Below are 20,990 nucleotides of genomic sequence, written 5' to 3' on the forward strand. Positions count from 1 at the left end.
TTCGGGCCTCCCTCCCCGTTCTTTATCGCCATCTGTTTCTTCAACTCGGCTACCTCCTTTATGAGCATGCGGAGCATCTGATCGGTACCGACCCGCTTTCCGACCTTCTTGCCCGGCATTCTCCAACGAAGATATCTGTAAAAACAAGAACAAAATTACAACGCTCAAAATTGGCTCTTCATTCCGTCTCGAGCTCACGTGCAGCGGGGAGGTGCAGCTTCAGAGCACAGGAACAAGAGGATGCCTTCTTGGCTTGCTGCTCCTTTTATCCGTCTTCGGGCGGGCGTAAACCCGCCTCCGCCTGCCCCCCGGGGGCGTGGTCGGCGGCGTCAGCGTCTAGGACAACCCACTCTAGGGCGGGAAAAGGCGCGCCCCGGCTACGCCGCTTCGGGCATACCAGCCGAGACTTGCCTCCCGCCCAAGATGGCCTCCCGGGGGGATCGGGGTACTCCACCATACGTTCGGGGGGACCGAGTGGTCGCCCCTTTCCAATTGTAAAGTAATGTAAGGTGGATTTGTAAAGTGCTGCTTGTCACACGTGAAGGTATCCATGCACTGAGTAGGTGAGAGTAGGCGTGTGATGAGGCTAGGCCTGAGTACATGCATTCTTGACGGTCCCACAAGAAGGCTAATTGAAAAACCAGATCTTCCCATTCTCACAGAAATCAAGAAGTGAGGAGGAGGCCCTGTTGTGTTGGGGGTGGTCATTCCAGGATTTGGCTGTTTGGTAGGAGAATGATCGACCTCCCTTTCTGCTTCTGTGAATGCGGGGTTTCTGTGGGAGTGATGCTGAGCGAAGTTGTAAGGTGGCTTGGTGAAAGTGAAGCCGGTGATTGAGGTATATGGATTGCATGTTATGTAGTGACTTTTATGCTGTGTGAAAAGTTTGACCAGGCAGTGCTTTTGGATGGGGGCTTAGTGGAGCTCTCTACAGAGTGGTGTGGAGTAGGATTGGCATTGGAGGTTGAGAATGCGGCTGGTGGGAGAGTTAATAGCCAATAATTTTGACTTGTTTGATGTTAAGAGGTATTCATTCGAGGGTTGAGGTTTAGCCTGATCATGGACATGCATAAGCAGCCCAAACTACTGAGTACATTCCTGCTGTTCTTTACACTGATGAGTCAAAAGTAACACATGTCTGATTTGACTGCTAACCTCATCTTTGAATTCTAACCTCTTAATGGGGGTTCTGGCCAGTCAATCTGAGTGTTAGAAGCCAGTTACCAAAAATAGATCTTCAGGTGTACATACATAGAAATATTTTGAATTATTCCTTCTGGTTCAGTTTTACTTTGTACCAAAAATGAATTCTGGAATGAGAGGACAATATTTAAGCTAAGTTTTCTTTGATAAATTGGCAATTAATGTGGGTCTGGTTTAGCACCAATGAGCACCCACAACTCTTTGATCGCCCCCATAATTGCCAGGTTTCCCACACCTGGGAGAACCCACCTAAATAATACGTGAGATCGACATTCAACTAGCACAATGTCCCTGCATGTGTTCAATGAGAAATTCCCCTTTAAGCAATTTCAAGAAAAAACTAAATTAATTTTAAAAACATCTGCACGATGAGTGTGAGAAAGAATGGCAAATCTACAGTTTTACTGTGTGTCACGTTCCTGGAGTATCAGCCATCAAACTAGACATTCACTTTATGAGCAAATTTGCGTATGCATATATTGGGAGGTGTCTTTTATCACAACAAGAAGTATATGGTATTGGAAGACTCTGAACGTTCAGGACAACCTTTCCCTCTATAATGTTTCGAGAATTGTGCTTTTCTGGCATGACGAGGCTGAGTAGGTCAAAGCAAGAACTGGTGGGAATTGGAGCTTTGGTGGGGAATAGCTACTGAGTACCATGCCTCCGTGTAGCCACAGTGACCCGTGATGCCACCCCCCAGCAATGGCGGCATGCATCGAGCTGACGAGTGCGGCGTAGTATCTCTGCAGAAAACTGATGCATGGATTCATGTGGCTTTAGGTGTCAGAGAGGTACGCTGAGATAGCTCGGATGACCGCTTTAGCGGCAGTGACAATTCTAAAACGGCTGCAACTTTCGACGGTTCTGAGGCTGGTAACAAGGATGAGCGGCTGAGGACTTCGCGCAGCAGGAGTGGTGCTGGCAGCGCGGCGCGATTAATTTGGAGAGCGCAATGACTCAATTACGACATGATCTGGAAAAAAAGGCCTGTTTACTTCCCGGCGGCCGTTTACAGGATGACAGCGGGGAGAAATTGAAATACCCCGTAGGGAGGGTAAAAATGGAACACTGATTCAGGCGAGAGGACCCGAATGGTAAAAGGAGGTAAGGAGGAACTGAACTGAGTCTGGGAGGAAGCAAGGGCTATTTGCGAGCTCAATTATAGTACAGAGCAATAAGGAGCAAAACTAAGTAAAATTAAGCAGATTAAAGATAATTGAAGAGAACAAGGACACGTGGGGGTAAAGAACAACAAAGACATTCAATAGGTTGGAGTGAGGGGAGAAAAATGGATAAACCTCAGAAAGATGGAAGTATGGTCAGCAAGCCTAGCAAAGCTGACCTTAAGGCCCGTCTTATAGCAAAAACACGCCAAGCCTTGGTGAAGAAAGCCACACTTCAGGATGCCAAGGATAAGGACAGGGGTACTATTCCAATCCCCAGGTCTTGATATCACCTTGGAGAGCTTGGAAGATGAGCTCCCCCCCTCTATTTCCCTACAATGTGAGGGGCAGTTTGATTTAGTGGAATCAGGGGCGTAGCAGGCAAATGACACACCAGAATAATTAGAAGCCCAGGCAGTATCAACAAGTCCGGCTCAAGACAGCCCAGAGAAAGGTGCAAAAGAAATGAAAGATTTTCCTTTGTTCATAAAGAAAACTACCCCAAAATCTTCAAACTCACAATTCTCCTCTTTAACTTTGGGCTCAACCTCCAAGCCAACCAATGCTTGATTTCTAGACACAGGACAGGTCTCAACAGTATTAATACCTCCTAGAGACTCGGGATCAACAAACTCCTGAAATGAACTGCCCAAGGGTCCAGCAGCAACAGATGGATCAGACTCAAGTACAGACTCAAGTACAAGCTCAAGTACAAGATTTGGCAGCACCCCTCATGTCTTCAACCTCCTTAAATGAAGCAGAAAATGGAATATCTAATCTGGATCCCTCTCTACTGCAAAATGCAGCTGATAAAAGCAGGAAGTTCACGATGGAGACTTCGGTGAATCCGGTGCATTACAACCCCTTCTACAGCCTACAGTCACAACTTCAGATAAGACCTCAAGGAGAGAACCAACAGAGGATCCATCGGTCTTATCGATTCCATCGGTATGGCTAGATTCGAAGGTGGGAAGTACGAGTGTCAATACCGATATTTTGTTAAAAAATTCCAGCCAAAGCTCAGAGACCCAGCGGATGTATCAGGTAGACATTCAAGATAGGCTGAATTTAATCTCAGAAGAAATACGTGAAATGAAAAAAACACAGCAAGAAGAGATCGCTGCCTTGCATTAGAGACTGGGGAAATTTGAAGAAACAAAGTCTAGGTTGCCGATTAGATTACAGGAGGCTGGAGATAGAATTTCTGTATTAGACTATCAAATGAACATGGTTATGGGGGAGGCCAAGGAGTCGGCAAAAAAGAAGAATTTCATTGAGAGCAAATTGGAGGAACTCGAGAATCATTCTCGGAGGTCAAATCTCAGGATTGTTGGGGTTCCCGAAGGTATAGAAGGCTCCCAACCTACACAATGGGTGAAGTCATTTATTTAGCAGAACGTATTGCCAGAGTTTGAGGGCGACCTCACTGTTACAAGAGCCCATCGAGTTCCCGCACAACACTTTCCCAATTCTACCATTCCTAGAACTATCTTGCTGAATTTTGCAGACTAAGGAGAGGATCCTGTCAAAAGCCATTCAGCAGAGACAATTCAGCAGAGACAGCAGAGACAATTTTCTGTGACAGGGACAAGTCAATGTCGCATATTTTCTGACATGACTGCTGCTGCTGTGCGGAGGAGAAAAAATTTGTTTAAATTCTCCATTTATTTAGAGCTCATGGCGCACAAGCTTCAATTGCCCAGCAGTCAAAACTGAGAGTTTTGGTTAAAGGGAATTTTTTAATGTTTTCAGATCTCGAAGAAGCACAAGCCCTCTTGAAGGAGATCTCAGTAGGGGCTAGAACTTGAATAATCATATCATATATGGATAATTTATCAATAACAAAATTTAAGGATCCCCCTCCTCTAGTATGCAAGCTGGGCTGTATGCCCTTTGGAATGGTTTTATGATACTGTTGGGGATCTCCAGCCCTGCAGAGTCATAGATTTATTATATGGTGGGTATCTCTGTTAGATTGATAATTGGTAGAACATGTGCTTCTTCTATCTCAAATATATGCTGTGCCTGCTAGTAAATCAAACAACTAATAGTGATAATCTTGCAGGGGGGATAGGGATCAGTGGGGACACTTAGGGTGTGATTTCATGACACCTAGGTTAGATGGGAGGGGCGAAATATGGTCAGCATGGTTGGTAAGGGGTTTTCCACATTTCAGAGGGGGGGTTCTCTTATCGGGGTAGGAAGGGTGGACTAGGTGAACAGCAGTAAAAAGAGCAAGAGCAACATCTACAGATATTGCACAATTAAAAGTTTGAAGGCTATTTTGCAATTAGAAACCTTGATAGAAACTAACAATTGCAAGATCAAATCAGTTAACGCTAATGGAATTTTAAATAAACAAAAATACGGCGCCCTCATGAAATGGTTGAATTCTTTTAATCCCCAAGTGGTGTTCTTTCAGGAGACACATCTAAAATCAAATTCTCCTAAATTATTTATACCCAAGTTTTCCTCTCATGTAGTTTTTTGCGTCGGTTGATCTTGCCCTGAAAGGAGTTGCCATTTTTTTCTCCAGAAAATTATCCTGGGAATGTCTTTAAGTTCAGAGAGATCCACAGGGGAGATGGCTACGGGTAATGGCTAGGTTACAGGGGAAAATTATGAATTTTATAAATTACTATGGTCCGGTCTCAGATGACACTTCCAGTCTGGTCAAAATGAATGAGCTTTTATGGGGAGCTCCGGGGCAGCTTATCGTAGGAGGGGATTTTAATTTCATACAGGATTTAAAGAAAGACACTTCAAATAAAAATAAGAAACAACTGAGACCAAACACCAAAGAATTATGGAAGCCTTCAAGCTAGAATACCAATTAGTAGATCCCTGGAGAAAGAGCAGTCCAGACACAGCAAATTTTCCCTGTTATTCGCATTGTTTTTTAACTGCATCTGGAATTGATTTTTTTCTCATATCAAGATCTCTCCAGGTCTCCAAGATAGATAGTGGGTGTAATCCCTTCTCAGATCATGCAAAAGTTGAGATCAAAATTATATTTGGTGGGGTAAACAGAGAGCGGTCCAGGTGGCAGCTGGGCCGCACTCTGCTCCAAGATCAGGATTGGGTGAAGGGCTTTAGAGAATGGATCTTTGAATATTTCAAGATTAACGAAAATACTGCAGAGCCTTCCTCTGTGTGAGGTGGGTTAAAGGCAGCAGCTAGCAGTCAGATCATCACCTATACGGCTGCCCAGGCAAATGGTAGGAGGCTTAAAATAGCCAAGCTACAAATTGCAGTCGAAAAAGAATATGCCCTCCAGCTTCAGCAGTATCCCAACCAACTTGAGCAGGCGAGAACAGCTCTGAGTGACTTTTTTGTATTGGAGGAAATTTTTAGTTAAAAATATACCAGCAAAAGGTTTATGAAGATAGCCAGCTAGTAGGGAAACCTTTGGCTAACACAACAAGAAAAAAACAGGAGGTGGCAATAATATCGAAGGTGCAGGACCCCCAGACTGGCCTGGAAGAGGTCAATGGCGATAAGATTTCACAGATTTATTTAGAGCATTTCCACAGAATTCATTCTACAGAGTATTCAGTGGGGGAAGAACTGATCCAGGATCATTTTTTAATGTAGATATTCCTAAACTTTTGGATAACTGGATCAGTCAATTAGGATCAGATATAAATTCTGACAAAATATTGACTTATATTAAAGTAACAGCTGGGGCAAAAGCATGTGGACAGGATGACTTCCCCATCGAATTTTATAAAACCTTTTCAAATGAATTGCTAGCATCTCTGAAAAAATTCTTTAATTATATTAAACAGGGAGGTTTGGCTCCTAGAACTTTTAAAGATGCGATAATTGTGTCATTTGTTGAAAAAGATAAAAGTCCTGAGGATGTAAACTCCTATAGGCCCATTAGTCTTTTACACTCGGACTATAAGATTTTAATGAAAGTATGAGCCAAACATTTTTTATTTGCTGCCCAGGAGGTAATTCATAAAGATCAGACAGGTTTAATGGCAGGGAGATCTATGGCAGCTAATACTGAGTTTTTAATACAAGCCTGGGCTTATTTTAACACCAACTCAACCCTGGGATGTATTATAATGGTTGATGCTGAAAAAGCATTTGACCTAGTTAACTGGACAACCATGTTTATTGCCCTTAGTCAATTTGGTTTTCCATCTCAGGTCATCGATATGCTACGCAATATTTTTCAGGGGGCCTCGGCCCAGGTATTAATTAACACAAAACAAGCAGGATCTATAAAAATAAACCGGGGGACTAGACAGGGTTTCGCCTCTGCTTTTTACTTTTTTTATAGAACCATTGGTAATTAAAATTAGAAATAATTCTGGTATCCAATCCCCTATTCCCCGAATGGCCAAGCTGAAACTTTTCGTTTTGAGTGCCCCTGCCCCGCCCCCTTTGCCTTCTGTCTCTCACTGTCCTGTTCCCTTCCCACCGCTGCCTCCCTGCGGCCCGCCCCCCGCTCTCCCATTTGCCACCCCGCTCCCACCTCCCAGCTGCTCCTCCTTTCCACATCCCCTTATATGGTGGCCGCTGCACGGTAGAGTGAACGACCCTTGACCCTGCTTGCAGGTCAGGCCGCCCCCCTCACCGCAATGCTCCGCCTGTGTTGTGCCTGTCTTCGGCCAGATGCTGCTGCCTCGTGAGTTCGCCACCCCCCCTCTGCTGGTAAATTGTACTGTGTCTTTCTCTCCTTGTTTTTCATTTTTCTCCTAATTGTACTATGCCTTATTATTTTCTACCGATCTCTGTTGCCCTGCATGGTTGACTGTTTTTAGTGCCCCTGCCATGCCCCCTTTGCCTTCTGTCTCTCGCCGTCTTGTTCCCTTCCTGCCACTGCCTCCCTGCGGCCCCACCCCCTGCTCTCCCATTCGCCACCCTGCTCCCACCTGCTCTTCCCTCCCATATCCCCTTATATGGCTTGCGCAGCGGGCACACGCAGCGGGCGTGCAACTGGCGCACCTAAGGTGCCCCTAAGGCAACCCCATCTGCGCCCGTCTGCGCTTGGACACGACGACACCCGACTACACTACGACGCGAGCACCCTCCAGGCACTCAACCCTGGACGAGAACCCACCTACTACTGCGCCACCCTGAAGCGCACCCAAGGGCCTTTCAGTTGCCGGAACTGCAGCTTCACCCGTATCCAACCCGCGAAACCACCAACCAACGAACCCAACCAACTGAGGTTCATCCTCAACACTCGGTCCGCCCGCAAACATGCAGTTGAAATCTGGGACCTCCTCAATTCAACCGCCCCAGATGTCGCCTCACGTCGGTGCTGATAGGCGAGGGCATGCTGAACTTCCACCTCAGGAACAACAACAACGTCAACTCCACCACCCTGTTTGCCAACCTCGCCAACCTTGGACTCAGACAGCTCGTGACAACACCCACCCACGCTGCCGGCCACTCGCTAGACGCCATCTTCTCCACTAGCCCCCACGTCTCCTTCAACCACACCACCGAACCCCACTGGACCGACCAGCGCTGCGTCCACTTTACCTCCAGGAAGCCCACCACACTTCGCCGCACACATCAGATGCCTTGTCGCTGCTGGGGAAAAGTCACCGAAGAGCAGCTAGCTACTGCGCTTGCCCATAGCCAACCAGCCGAACCCACCGAACCCAACACCGCTGCCCTTAACCTCCGACAGTGGATCAACGACTGCGCCAACACCTCGCCCCGCTCAAGACACCCTCCAACAGCCACACAAGCAAGAAAGCCACCTGGTTCACTGAAGACCTCCAGGCCTCTAAGCATACCTGCCAGAAACTGGAGAAGAACTGGCTCCGGGAATGATCATCAGACAGCCACACGGCCCTAAAGAACGCCACCGGCAGACACCATCAACTCATCAGAACCACCAAGAGGACCTCATTCAAGGACCGCCTGGATAACAACGCACACAACAGCAAACATCGTGAAGGAACTCTACGACCCCAGCTCCAACAACAACGACATCCCCCCTTCGCAGGACCTGTGCGACTCACTGGCCACCTACTTCCACCGCAAGATCGCAGACATCCATGACAGCTTCAACGCCATGACTGCCCCACCAACCTCCGAGACCCCCACCTCCCCAATCACCTGCCGCATGACCGCATCTATGTCAGACCCTTGCCCTCACCACGTCTTCAACAAAGCCAGCACAATCATCACACCCCACCTCCAGAAAGTCATCAACACCTCCTTCAAGACAGCAACCTTCCCAGAGAGCTGGAAGCACGCCAAGATCAACGCCTTAATCAAGAAACCCAAGGCGGATCCCAAGGACCTCAAGAACTTCCGTCCCTTCTCCCTGCTCCCATTCCCAGCAAAGGTCACCGAGAAAATCGTGACCAAGCAACTAACCCACTACCTCGAGGACAACAACATCCTGGACCCATCCCAGTCTGGTTTCCGCAGCAACCACAACACCAAAACCACCCTCATTGCCACCACCAACGACATCAGGACCCTGATTGACAAAGGAGAAACAGCAGCCATAATTCTCCTGGACCTGTCAGCCGCCTTCGACACGGTCTGTCACCAGACACTACGAACACGCCTACACGACGGCGGGATCCAAGAGAAGGCCCTGGACTGGACCACATCCTTCCTCTGCGGCAGGACACGGAGCGTCCGCCTCCCCCCTTCAGCTCGACTGCCACCGAGATCATCTCCTCCCTCAGCCCAACACTGTTCAACATATACATGGCACCCCTCTCCTACGTCGCCTGCCAGCGCAACCTCAACATCATCTCCTATGCCGAAAACACCCAGCTGATCATCTCCCTCACTAAAGACCCTCACACTGCCAAAACCAACCTCCACGAAGGAATGAAGGTCGACGTCGAATGGATGAGAAATAGCCGACTGAAGCTGAACTCAGACGAGACGGAGGTCCTCATCCTCGCTCCACCCCCTCAGCATGGGACGACTCCTGGGGGCCGACATCACTGGCAACAGCCCCGTCACCCACTCACCACACAAGCAACCTGGGGGTCATCCTCGACTCCACCCTCTCCATGACCAAACAGGTCAACGCCGTCTCCTCATCCTGCTTAAACACCCTATGAATGCTCCGCAGAATCTTCAAGTGGATCCCCACCGAAACAAGAAGAACAGTAACACAGGCCCTTGTCTCTGGTAGGATGGACTACGGAAATGCCCTCTATGCAGGAACGTCGAACAAACTCCTGAAACGGCTGCAACGCATCCAGAACGACTCGGCACGACTGATCCTCGACATCCCCTCCACAGCCACATCGCACCCCACCTGAGAGACCTACACTGGCTCCCCATCAACAAGAGGATAACTGTCATGCTCCTCATCCATGCACACAAGGCCCTCCACAACGCCGGCCCAGCGTACCTCAACAAACGACTCAGCTTCTTTGCCCCTACCCACAAGCTCCGCTCCGCCGACCTCACCCTCGCCACAGTGCCCCGCATCCGAAGAACAATCATCGGCAGCAGATCCTTCTCCCACTTTGCCGCCTAGACCTGGAACATCCTCCCCACCAACCTATGGCAGACGCAAGACCTCCTGGCCTTCAGACGACTCCTCAAGACCTGGCTCTCTTCGGTCAGTAGCAGCACCCTCTCCCAGCACCTTGAGACCCTCACGGGTATGTAACACGCATAACAAATGTTTTGATTGATTGATTGATGGATTTATTGATCAGTGGCTTTTACTCCCTCTTTCACTAGTGGGCAGAGTTTCACTAATTAAAATGTTGATATTACAGCTGCTTATATTTCTGTTTAGTAATGTCCCCATACAAATTAATTTTAAAGAAATGGAAACGATGCTTATAGGTTTTGTTTGGGGGAAGAAGAAAATGTTGAGGGTCAGTAGTGCAATTATCTATTGCCCAGGGGGGCCTAGCGTTACCTCATTTAAAAATGTATTATGAGGCTGCTTTTTTAGGTATAGTGGTGGGAAGGATAGGATCTAAATGTATTCGAGATAGCTTCTTCTTTGATAAAATGTTACAAGAAATTGGTTCTCAAACTCAAGTGTTTTTAAAAACCTCCAAACTTCCCAAAAAACCTAGATAAAAGACCTTAAAGGAATATTCTTGTAGACTTCAGTCCTTTTTTAAAAAGATGGGCTCCTCAGGTATGCAATATCTGAGATTGAAGGAAGTGTACCAGCCTTGGCCTCCAATTTAGAATAAGCCATCCAATAAAATGGGAAAATTCTGGGCTACGGGAGCTAAGACATTTTGTTATTCAAAACAGGGTGGTTTCCTGGCAAGAGGTGACGGCAAGGGCTGACAACCCTAGGAGACCCATATTTGTTTAATATTTGCAAGTTGTTCATTTAAAAAAAAATATTAAGGGCCTTTTTGATTTTCCAAATGAACTGGTGGTAGCCCTTTATGGGGCCAAAATCAATGGCATAGGGAACTGGTATAGGTTGCTACACTCCCAGGGACAAACATCATTGATAGAAATGAATCTGGGTAAAAAAGGTCATGAGACACAATGCATTTTCTCAAGTAAGGACTGGGAAACCCTATCCCACCTACGAAGTAAATCCCTGGACGTGGCCAATTTTAAAAGGATGGCATTCCCATCACGATGGCTTGCTTACTTGACTCCCGAGGCCTTGGGGAAAAGATACCTGGAAGTAGAAAATGTTTTAGATGCCAAGCCAATTGTCAGGGAGGGTGGCTCCATATTTGTTTTACCTGTCCACGGTTAGAGCCCATTTGGGAGGCAATTTTTGCAGATATAGAGCTGGCCATCAGGAATAGAATTCAGCCCGAGGCAAAGGCAACCTTATTTGGTATATGTAAAGATAGAATGGTGTTAACTAAAGCTGAGGAAGTGTTTTTGTTTATTTCTTGCACAGTAGCCCGCTCTTTAATCCTTTAGAATTGGAAAACCAGTGATGTTCCCTCCCAATTGAAGTGGTTTAATAAAATGAAAAGGACTCGTAATTTTGAAAAAGCATATGCAAGTCGGGTGGGAGCCATTAACCGCATGCGCGCTAGCGGAATTCCGCTCCTGTGCTGAGATTTCGAAAACCGCACTTTACGTGACGAGCTGGGCTCGTCATCAGCGTGCGAGGAGGCGACGCCATGACGAGCCCAGCTCGTCATCAGCGTGGAAAGGGTTAAGGTATTCGAAAAAAACTGGACGTTTTTAGGAAACTTAGAAAAGCTAAAGGGGGGTGATTAACACTTGATATCGATATCAATGTTGAAATTATAGCAGATTTTACACTTAAGAAGCGTTAGCACTTTTTTTGGCTGTTTCACTTTGTAATATTTGCTCTTTTTTCTTTTGCTGTTGCACCTTTTTGCAGGCTTTTGCACATTCTCTCTTTTTCTCAAATTATTGATGATGTCATTGGCTGCTACAGTTTTATCTTTTTTAATCTTGTCATGGAAAGAAGAAGCTATAAAGGTTTCAATAATTGTTTTCTTTTTTAATTGCAAAATGTATATCATGTACCTAATGCTCTGCTCAATAAAAAAAAGAAAAAAAAGAGAATTGTGCTTTTCTTTTTTGGATATGCAACACGTTAGTCACAATTATTGATTAAAGCACAACATCATCACATGTTCCATGTGGCAAATTCAGTTAACCACGTTATGTTAGGATGTAATGCATTATCCATTGTGATGTCTTACCATTGCAAGTCCTCATATACTCTTCGTTGCACAAATAGATCCAATTCCGGTTCATCTTGTTCAGTATATGGTATGCTTGTGCTAACCTTTCTTCACCCCTAACCAGAGCAAGCAAAACACAGTAAGGACAGTTTCTAAGAAGCCTGTTCAACATATGATTCTGTGATCAAAGCCTCCTCATATTACCTCTCTCAGAGGTGAGACAAATGAGCTACTAAGGGACTAATCCTCGAAATGGAACAGCAACCAAGCCACATGGCACACACTCCCGATAGCAGGATCAAGTCCAGAAACATAGCTGCTCCAGGCACTCCTGCCTCCCTCCCTCCCTCCCTGTCCCCCTCCATCCCAGGACCCTATTACTTGCTCAATGTGGATTAGCTTTGAAGGACAGGAAGATGCGTAGAGCAAAGGGTCCTTCGCATGGCTTCATTTGCTTTAGGCCTCCTCTCTATCCGGGTCTTCATATTAGATATCTGCAGAGGGACAGCGAAATGACAAATTATAAAAAAGGAAACTTTTATAGAAGCACAACACCTACAGGGACTTTTTTATCTTTATTTTCTGCACCTAAGCAGGTAAGTGTAACATTGATTGATGCCTCATTTTGAACGTTCCGCGTTGTCCTTATGGCTTTAAACTATAAATGTGATGAATATTAGTGGCTAACACAAATCTTTTGGCACACCAGGGACAGATTACTTCAGAGCGGATAAATCACCTCTATATTTTTATGAAAACTTGTTGGAAGCATGATTTAGATCGCAAATTCCCAGAGGGCGGTGCTGGATGTCCCCAGGTGATTTGTAAATATAAATATGCTGTTTCCCAAGACTGTGCCCTAAATCTTGGCACGCGTGAATAATAGTTTTTCTACTTCAATGCAAAATCGTAATGTTGTGATCATCACGATACCATGCCTCCAAAATTGATTTTTTTCCCCTCGATTATTGCATAATCACAGCTGTTAATGGATTCAAAGCACTTGCTTAGTTCTTCTTTTTCGAAACATAATGTCTATGGTGTAGTGCATCCCGAGCTGACAAGGTTTACTTTCAGAAGGAAAAAAAGAGGGCAGGCGAAATTACCTTCATTCAATACTTCTGCTTTTAAAGGGATAATGGTTTCAATTACAGACTACAGCTGCCTAGGCCTACTTAGTTTATTGAAGGGAAGAAATTGCATGCTCACTCAAGATACAATAATTTGCCACCTTGGAATTAAATTACAAATCCTAGTATACCTTGAGGGGGGTACTATAAAACACCTATTTGTTCCATTACTGATTTTTTTAGGTAAAAATAGCAGCCAGTTCATAAATATTTCATTCTGAAGCCGGGGACTGTGGGGAACATTAAAATGTGCTCTGATCACTGCTTAATCAGACAATGGAATGCGACTTCAAAGATCTTCACAGAAGGAGACAGGCCTCTAATGTTAGTGTTCTGTGGAGGAGACAGGAACACAGAAAATTGCCCTAATCATGTATTATTCACGCGTAGATTACGCTAAAAGCACTTCCTAAAATGTGGTCCTTTTCGTTGTAAACTAACTTCTTTTGGCCTAATCGATATTACATATTTGGAAATTATCCATGTATGTGAATTACTGTTTATATGCAAGAATTTGGGATGTGCATTCTCACACATTGCCTTTGCCATTGTGTCAAGTGATTTGGCGCCCCTTTTGAGCCAAAAGAATCCAGGAAGATATATGTTTAAAAAAAGAGGTGCTTATACGGGAATATATGTTTAAAAGAGGTGCATCTCCCAGTAACATGTTTTATTCTACATCTTCATTGAAGGATCTCAGCAGTCACAATTTTTCTCCCAGTTTTCCTATGTAAATCTATATCCTCCCACAAATAAAAACACACCATTTAATTGGCTTTCTAGATTTTCAAAAGGTTATAGGCACCAAGCTAGATGTGAAAAAAGGGGAATTTCTCAATTCCAAACTCCAACGCTGATTCTCAGAAAAAGTGTGTATCATTTTGCATGTAAAAGTGACACTTCAGAATGTGAAAATGCTGCCAACATTGCAGAATTTGTGAGTTTTGGGTGGGGACAAATATGTTGGCATTGGAGTGAATACTGTAATGTCCTGCGGGGCACGTTCTAGTGTTTTGCAGGAAGCTAGACTTCTAGCCACTCCCTTGAGGGCTGGACACGCTGCACCCCTACAACCCTACACCCATCCATCACAGGTGTCATGAATGACGTGACCCCGGCTAATAAAAGATTTAGAAAAGGGGGTGGTGATGAACAGAGTGTCTGAGTTAAACAGACCACTCTTACCCAGTCCAAAGATCAGGGCTTGATCCATCACCGTTATTTATCTCACTGCCCCATCCCAGCTCAGAACCTGGCTATATGCAAATCAGTCTGTCCCTGGCCCAGTGCATCATGGGAACAGGGCAGACTAAACTACCAAGCCAATTCTTCACCAGAAAGGAGACAAGCTACCGGGGACCGGTTTCTGGCATTTCAGCCTTCTTCGGCCCGGCTTGCTTGAATCCTGATGGAGCAGTGAGAAAGGGACTCATGTCTGAGTATACCCTGCCACACCTATAGTGGCCAAAAACGATTTAGAAAAGGGGGTGGTGATGAACAGAGTGTCTGAGTTAAACAGACCACTCTTACCCAGTCCAAAGATCAGGGCTTGATCCATCACCGTTATTTATCTCACTGCCCCATCCCAGCTCAGAACCTGGCTATATGCAAATCAGTCTGTCCCTGGCCCAGTGCATCATGGGAACAGGGCAGACTAAACTACCAAGCCAATTCTTCACCAGAAAGGAGACAAGCTACCGGGGACCGGTTTCTGGCATTTCAGCCTTCTTCGGCCCGGCTTGCTTGAATCCTGATGGAGCAGTGAGAAAGGGACTCATGTCTGAGTATACCCTGCCACACCTATAGTGGCCAAAAACGATTTAGAAAAGGGGGTGGTGATGAACAGAGTGTCTGAGTTAAACAGACCACTCTTACCCAGTCCAAAGATCAGGGCTTGATCCATCACCGTTATTTATCTCACTGCCCCATCCCAGCTCAGAACCTGGCTATATGCAAATCAGTCTGTCCCTGGCCCAGTGCATCATGGGAACAGGGCAGACTAAACTACCAAGCCAATTCTTCACCAGAAAGGAGACAAGCTACCGGGGACCGGTTTCTGGCATTTCAGCCTTCTTCGGCCCGGCTTGCTTGAATCCTGATGGAGCAGTGAGAAAGGGACTCATGTCTGAGTATACCCTGCCACACCTATAGTGGCCAAAAACGATTTAGAAAAGGGGGTGGTGATGAACAGAGTGTCTGAGTTAAACAGACCACTCTTACCCAGTCCAAAGATCAGGGCTTGATCCATCACCGTTATTTATCTCACTGCCCCATCCCAGCTCAGAACCTGGCTATATGCAAATCAGTCTGTCCCTGGCCCAGTGCATCATGGGAACAGGGCAGACTAAACTACCAAGCCAATTCTTCACCAGAAAGGAGACAAGCTACCGGGGACCGGTTTCTGGCATTTCAGCCTTCTTCGGCCCGGCTTGCTTGAATCCTGATGGAGCAGTGAGAAAGGGACTCATGTCTGAGTATACCCTGCCACACCTATAGTGGCCAAAAACGATTTAGAAAAGGGGGTGGTGATGAACAGAGTGTCTGAGTTAAACAGACCACTCTTACCCAGTCCAAAGATCAGGGCTTGATCCATCACCGTTATTTATCTCACTGCCCCATCCCAGCTCAGAACCTGGCTATATGCAAATCAGTCTGTCCCTGGCCCAGTGCATCATGGGAACAGGGCAGACTAAACTACCAAGCCAATTCTTCACCAGAAAGGAGACAAGCTACCGGGGACCGGTTTCTGGCATTTCAGCTTTCTTCGGCCCGGCTTGCTTGAATCCTGATGGAGCAGTGAGAAAGGGACTCATGTCTGAGTATACCCTGCCACACCTATAGTGGCCAAAAACGATTTAGAAAAGGGGGTGGTGATGAACAGTGTGTCTGAGTTAAACAGACCACTCTTACCCAGTCCAAAGATCAGGGCTTGATCCATCACCGTTATTTATCTCACTGCCCCATCCCAGCTCAGAACCTGGCTATATGCAAATCAGTCTGTCCCTGGCCCAGTGCATCATGGGAACAGGGCAGACTAAACTACCAAGCCAATTCTTCACCAGAAAGGAGACAAGCTACCGGGGACCGGTTTCTGGCATTTCAGCCTTCTTCGGCCCGGCTTGCTTGAATCCTGATGGAGCAGTGAGAAAGGGACTCATGTCTGAGTATACCCTGCCACACCTATAGTGGCCAAAAACGATTTAGAAAAGGGGGTGGTGATGAACAGAGTGTCTGAGTTAAACAGACCACTCTTACCCAGTCCAAAGATCAGGGCTTGATCCATCACCGTTATTTATCTCACTGCCCCATCCCAGCTCAGAACCTGGCTATATGCAAATCAGTCTGTCCCTGGCCCAGTGCATCATGGGAACAGGGCAGACTAAACTACCAAGCCAATTCTTCATCAGAAAGGAGACAAGCTACCGGGGACCGGTTTCTGGCATTTCAGCCTTCTTCGGCCCGGCTTGCTTGAATCCTGATGGAGCAGTGAGAAAGGGACTCATGTCTGAGTATACCCTGCCACACCTATAGTGGCCAAAAACGAATTGGCTTTTGTAGTTTGGTTTGCCCTGTTCCCATCATGCACTGGGACAGGAACAGACTAATTTGCATACAGCCAGGTTCGGAAACTGGGATGGTGCAGTGAGCTAAAAACGGTGTTGGATCTAGCCCTGATCTCTTGACTGGGTGAGAGTATTCTGTTTAACTCAGAGACTCTGTCCCTCACCACCCCTTGTTGTAAATATTTTTGTCCACCCTAAGCGTGGAAGGGTATGCTCAGATGTGAGTCCCTTGCTCATTGCACCATCAGGATTCAAGCAAGCCGGGCCGAAGAGGCTGAAATGCCAGAAACCGGTCCCCGGTAGCTTGTTTCCTTCCCAGTGTGAGAATTGGCTTTTGTAGTTTGGTTTGCCCTGTTCCCATCATGCACTGGGACAGGAACAGACTAATTTGCATACAGCCAGGTTCGGAAACTGGGATGGTGCAGTGAGCTAAAAAACGGTGTTGGATCTAGCCCTGATCTCTTGACTGGGTGAGAGTATTCTGTTTAATTCAGAGACTCTGTCCCTCACCACCCCTTGTTGTAAATATTTTTGTCCACCCTAAGCGTGGAAGGGTATGCTCAGATGTGAGTCCCTTGCTCATTGCACCATCAGGATTCAAGCAAGCCGGGCCGAAGAGGCTGAAATGCCAGAAACCGGTCCCCGGTAGCTTGTTTCCTTCCCAGTGTAAGAATTGGCTTTTGTAGTTTGGTTTGCCCTGTTCCCATCATGCACTGGGACAGGAACAGACTAATTTGCATACAGCCAGGTTCGGAAACTGGGATGGTGCAGTGAGCTAAAAAACGGTGTTGGATCTAGCCCTGATCTCTTGACTGGGTGAGAGTATTCTGTTTAATTCAGAGACTCTGTCCCTCACCACCCCTTGTTGTAAATATTTTTGTCCACCCTAAGCGTGGAAGGGTATGCTCAGATGTGAGTCCCTTGCTCATTGCACCATCAGGATTCAAGCAAGCCGGGCCGAAGAGGCTGAAATGCCAGAAACCGGTCCCCGGTAGCTTGTTTCCTTCCCAGTGTAAGAATTGGCTTTTGTAGTTTGGTTTGCCCTGTTCCCATCATGCACTGGGACAGGAACAGACTAATTTGCATACAGCCAGGTTCGGAAACTGGGATGGTGCAGTGAGCTAAAAAACGGTGTTGGATCTAGCCCTGATCTCTTGACTGGGTGAGAGTATTCTGTTTAATTCAGAGACTCTGTCCCTCACCACCCCTTGTTGTAAATATTTTTGTCCACCCTAAGCGTGGAAGGGTATGCTCAGATGTGAGTCCCTTGCTCATTGCACCATCAGGATTCAAGCAAGCCGGGCCGAAGAGGCTGAAATGCCAGAAACCGGTCCCCGGTAGCTTGTTTCCTTCCCAGTGTAAGAATTGGCTTTTGTAGTTTGGTTTTCCCTGTTCCCATCATGCACTGGGACAGGAACAGACTAATTTGCATACAGCCAGGTTCGGAAACTGGGATGGTGCAGTGAGCTAAAAAACGGTGTTGGATCTAGCCCTGATCTCTTGACTGGGTGAGAGTATTCTGTTTAATTCAGAGACTCTGTCCCTCACCACCCCTTGTTGTAAATATTTTTGTCCACCCTAAGCGTGGAAGGGTATGCTCAGATGTGAGTCCCTTGCTCATTGCACCATCAGGATTCAAGCAAGCCGGGCCGAAGAGGCTGAAATGCCAGAAACCGGTCCCCGGTAGCTTGTTTCCTTCCCAGTGTAAGAATTGGCTTTTGTAGTTTGGTTTGCCCTGTTCCCATCATGCACTGGGACAGGAACAGACTAATTTGCATACAGCCAGGTTCGGAAACTGGGATGGTGCAGTGAGCTAAAAAACGGTGTTGGATCTAGCCCTGATCTCTTGACTGGGTGAGAGTATTCTGTTTAATTCAGAGACTCTGTCCCTCACCACCCCTTGTTGTAAATATTTTTGTCCACCCTAAGCGTGGAAGGGTATGCTCAGATGTGAGTCCCTTGCTCATTGCACCATCAGGATTCAAGCAAGCCGGGCCGAAGAGGCTGAAATGCCAGAAACCGGTCCCCGGTAGCTTGTTTCCTTCCCAGTGTAAGAATTGGCTTTTGTAGTTTGGTTTGCCCTGTTCCCATCATGCACTGGGACAGGAACAGACTAATTTGCATACAGCCAGGTTCGGAAACTGGGATGGTGCAGTGAGCTAAAAAACGGTGTTGGATCTAGCCCTGATCTCTTGACTGGGTGAGAGTATTCTGTTTAATTCAGAGACTCTGTCCCTCACCACCCCTTGTTGTAAATATTTTTGTCCACCCTAAGCGTGGAAGGGTATGCTCAGATGTGAGTTCCTTGCTCATTGCACCATCAGGATTCAAGCAAGCCGGGCCGAAGAGGCTGAAATGCCAGAAACTGGTCCCCGGTAGCTTGTTTCCTTCCCAGTGTAAGAATTGGCTTTTGTAGTTTGGTTTGCCCTGTTCCCATCATGCACTGGGACAGGAACGGACTAATTTGCATACAGCCAGGTTCGGAAACTGGGATGGTGCAGTGAGCTAAAAAATGGTGTTGGATCTAGCCCTGATCTCTTGACTGGGTGAGAGTATTCTGTTTAATTCAGAGACTCTGTCCCTCACCACCCCTTGTTGTAAATATTTTTGTCCACCCTAAGCGTGGAAGGGTATGCTCAGATGTGAGTCCCTTGCTCATTGCACCATCAGGATTCAAGCAAGCCGGGCCGAAGAGGCTGAAATGCCAGAAACCGGTCCCCGGTAGCTTGTTTCCTTCCCAGTGTAAGAATTGGCTTTTGTAGTTTGGTTTGCCCTGTTCCCATCATGCACTGGGACAGGAACAGACTAATTTGCATACAGCCAGGTTCGGAAACTGGGATGGTGCAGTGAGCTAAAAAACGGTGTTGGATCTAGCCCTGATCTCTTGACTGGGTGAGAGTATTCTGTTTAATTCAGAGACTCTGTCCCTCACCACCCCTTGTTGTAAATATTTCTGTCCACCCTAAGCGTGGAAGGGTATGCTCAGATGTGAGTCCCTTGCTCATTGCACCATCAGGATTCAAGCAAGCCGGGCCGAAGAGGCTGAAATGCCAGAAACCGGTCCCCGGTAGCTTGTTTCCTTCCCAGTGTAAGAATTGGCTTTTGTAGTTTGGTTTGCCCTGTTCCCATCATGCACTGGGACAGGAACAGACTAATTTGCATACAGCCAGGTTCGGAAACTGGGATGGTGCAGTGAGCTAAAAAACGGTGTTGGATCTAGCCCTGATCTCTTGACTGGGTGAGAGTATTCTGTTTAATTCAGAGACTCTGTCCCTCACCACCCCTTGTTGTAAATATTTTTGTCCACCCTAAGCGTGGAAGGGTATGCTCAGATGTGAGTCCCTTGCTCATTGCACCATCAGGATTCAAGCAAGCCGGGCCGAAGAGGCTGAAATGCCAGAAACCGGTCCCCGGTAGCTTGTTTCCTTCCCAGTGTAAGAATTGGCTTTTGTAGTTTGGTTTGCCCTGTTCCCATCATGCACTGGGACAGGAACAGACTAATTTGCATACAGCCAGGTTCGGAAACTGGGATGGTGCAGTGAGCTAAAAAACGGTGTTGGATCTAGCCCTGATCTCTTGACTGGGTGAGAGTATTCTGTTTAATTCAGAGACTCTGTCCCTCACCACCCCTTGTTGTAAATATTTTTGCCCGGCTAATAAAAGGGCCTGAGTGCAGGTGCTCGTGGCCAGTTACTGCTCTACATTTACCTGGGGTCTTTGTCGTCATTTCCAACATGTGGGCCTGAGGCCCCACACCACAATGGTGACGAGCGGGTCGGCCCAGCGCGTGTGCTGGCCAAAGTTTCTGTGGGGAGAAGAGAAGCCAGGCCAAGAGGAACCCAGTGCCAGCATGACTGCGATTACAGGAAAGCAAGAGTAAAGCTTTTCGGAGAGTGGCCACCAGCAAAGATCCGTAGCCCCCACCTCCAGCCCGCGACGTGCTGAGCAACCGTGAGGGGAGAATGCTGGAGAAGAAGGGTGCAAGCAGCGACTTAGGCCCTCAATGCTTGAGGCACCAACACATACTACTGCTCCCAACTCAACAGAAACAACCGGCACCAGGAAAAGTGGACCATCACTCCCGTACCTGAAAAAGTCCAAGCCAGGCAATGGAACAGAAGGTAGGTTGACCACCTGCTGAGGTCTCAACCGAAGCAGGGTGAAGAAGCGGACGCATCACCTAGCCGCCTCTGTATCCCGCGACCCTAAGCTCATGTCTGCTTTCTCCGCGCAGCACACAGCCTCTGAAAGGGGCAACATGTAGAAAAAAGGCTTCCCTCAGTCTCCCAAAAGCCAGAGAGGATGAGAAAGATTACTTCG

Source organism: Lissotriton vulgaris, chromosome 3_1 (genome assembly GCF_964263255.1).
Source record: "Lissotriton vulgaris chromosome 3_1, aLisVul1.2, whole genome shotgun sequence".
Taxonomy (NCBI): Eukaryota; Metazoa; Chordata; class Amphibia; order Caudata; family Salamandridae; genus Lissotriton; species Lissotriton vulgaris.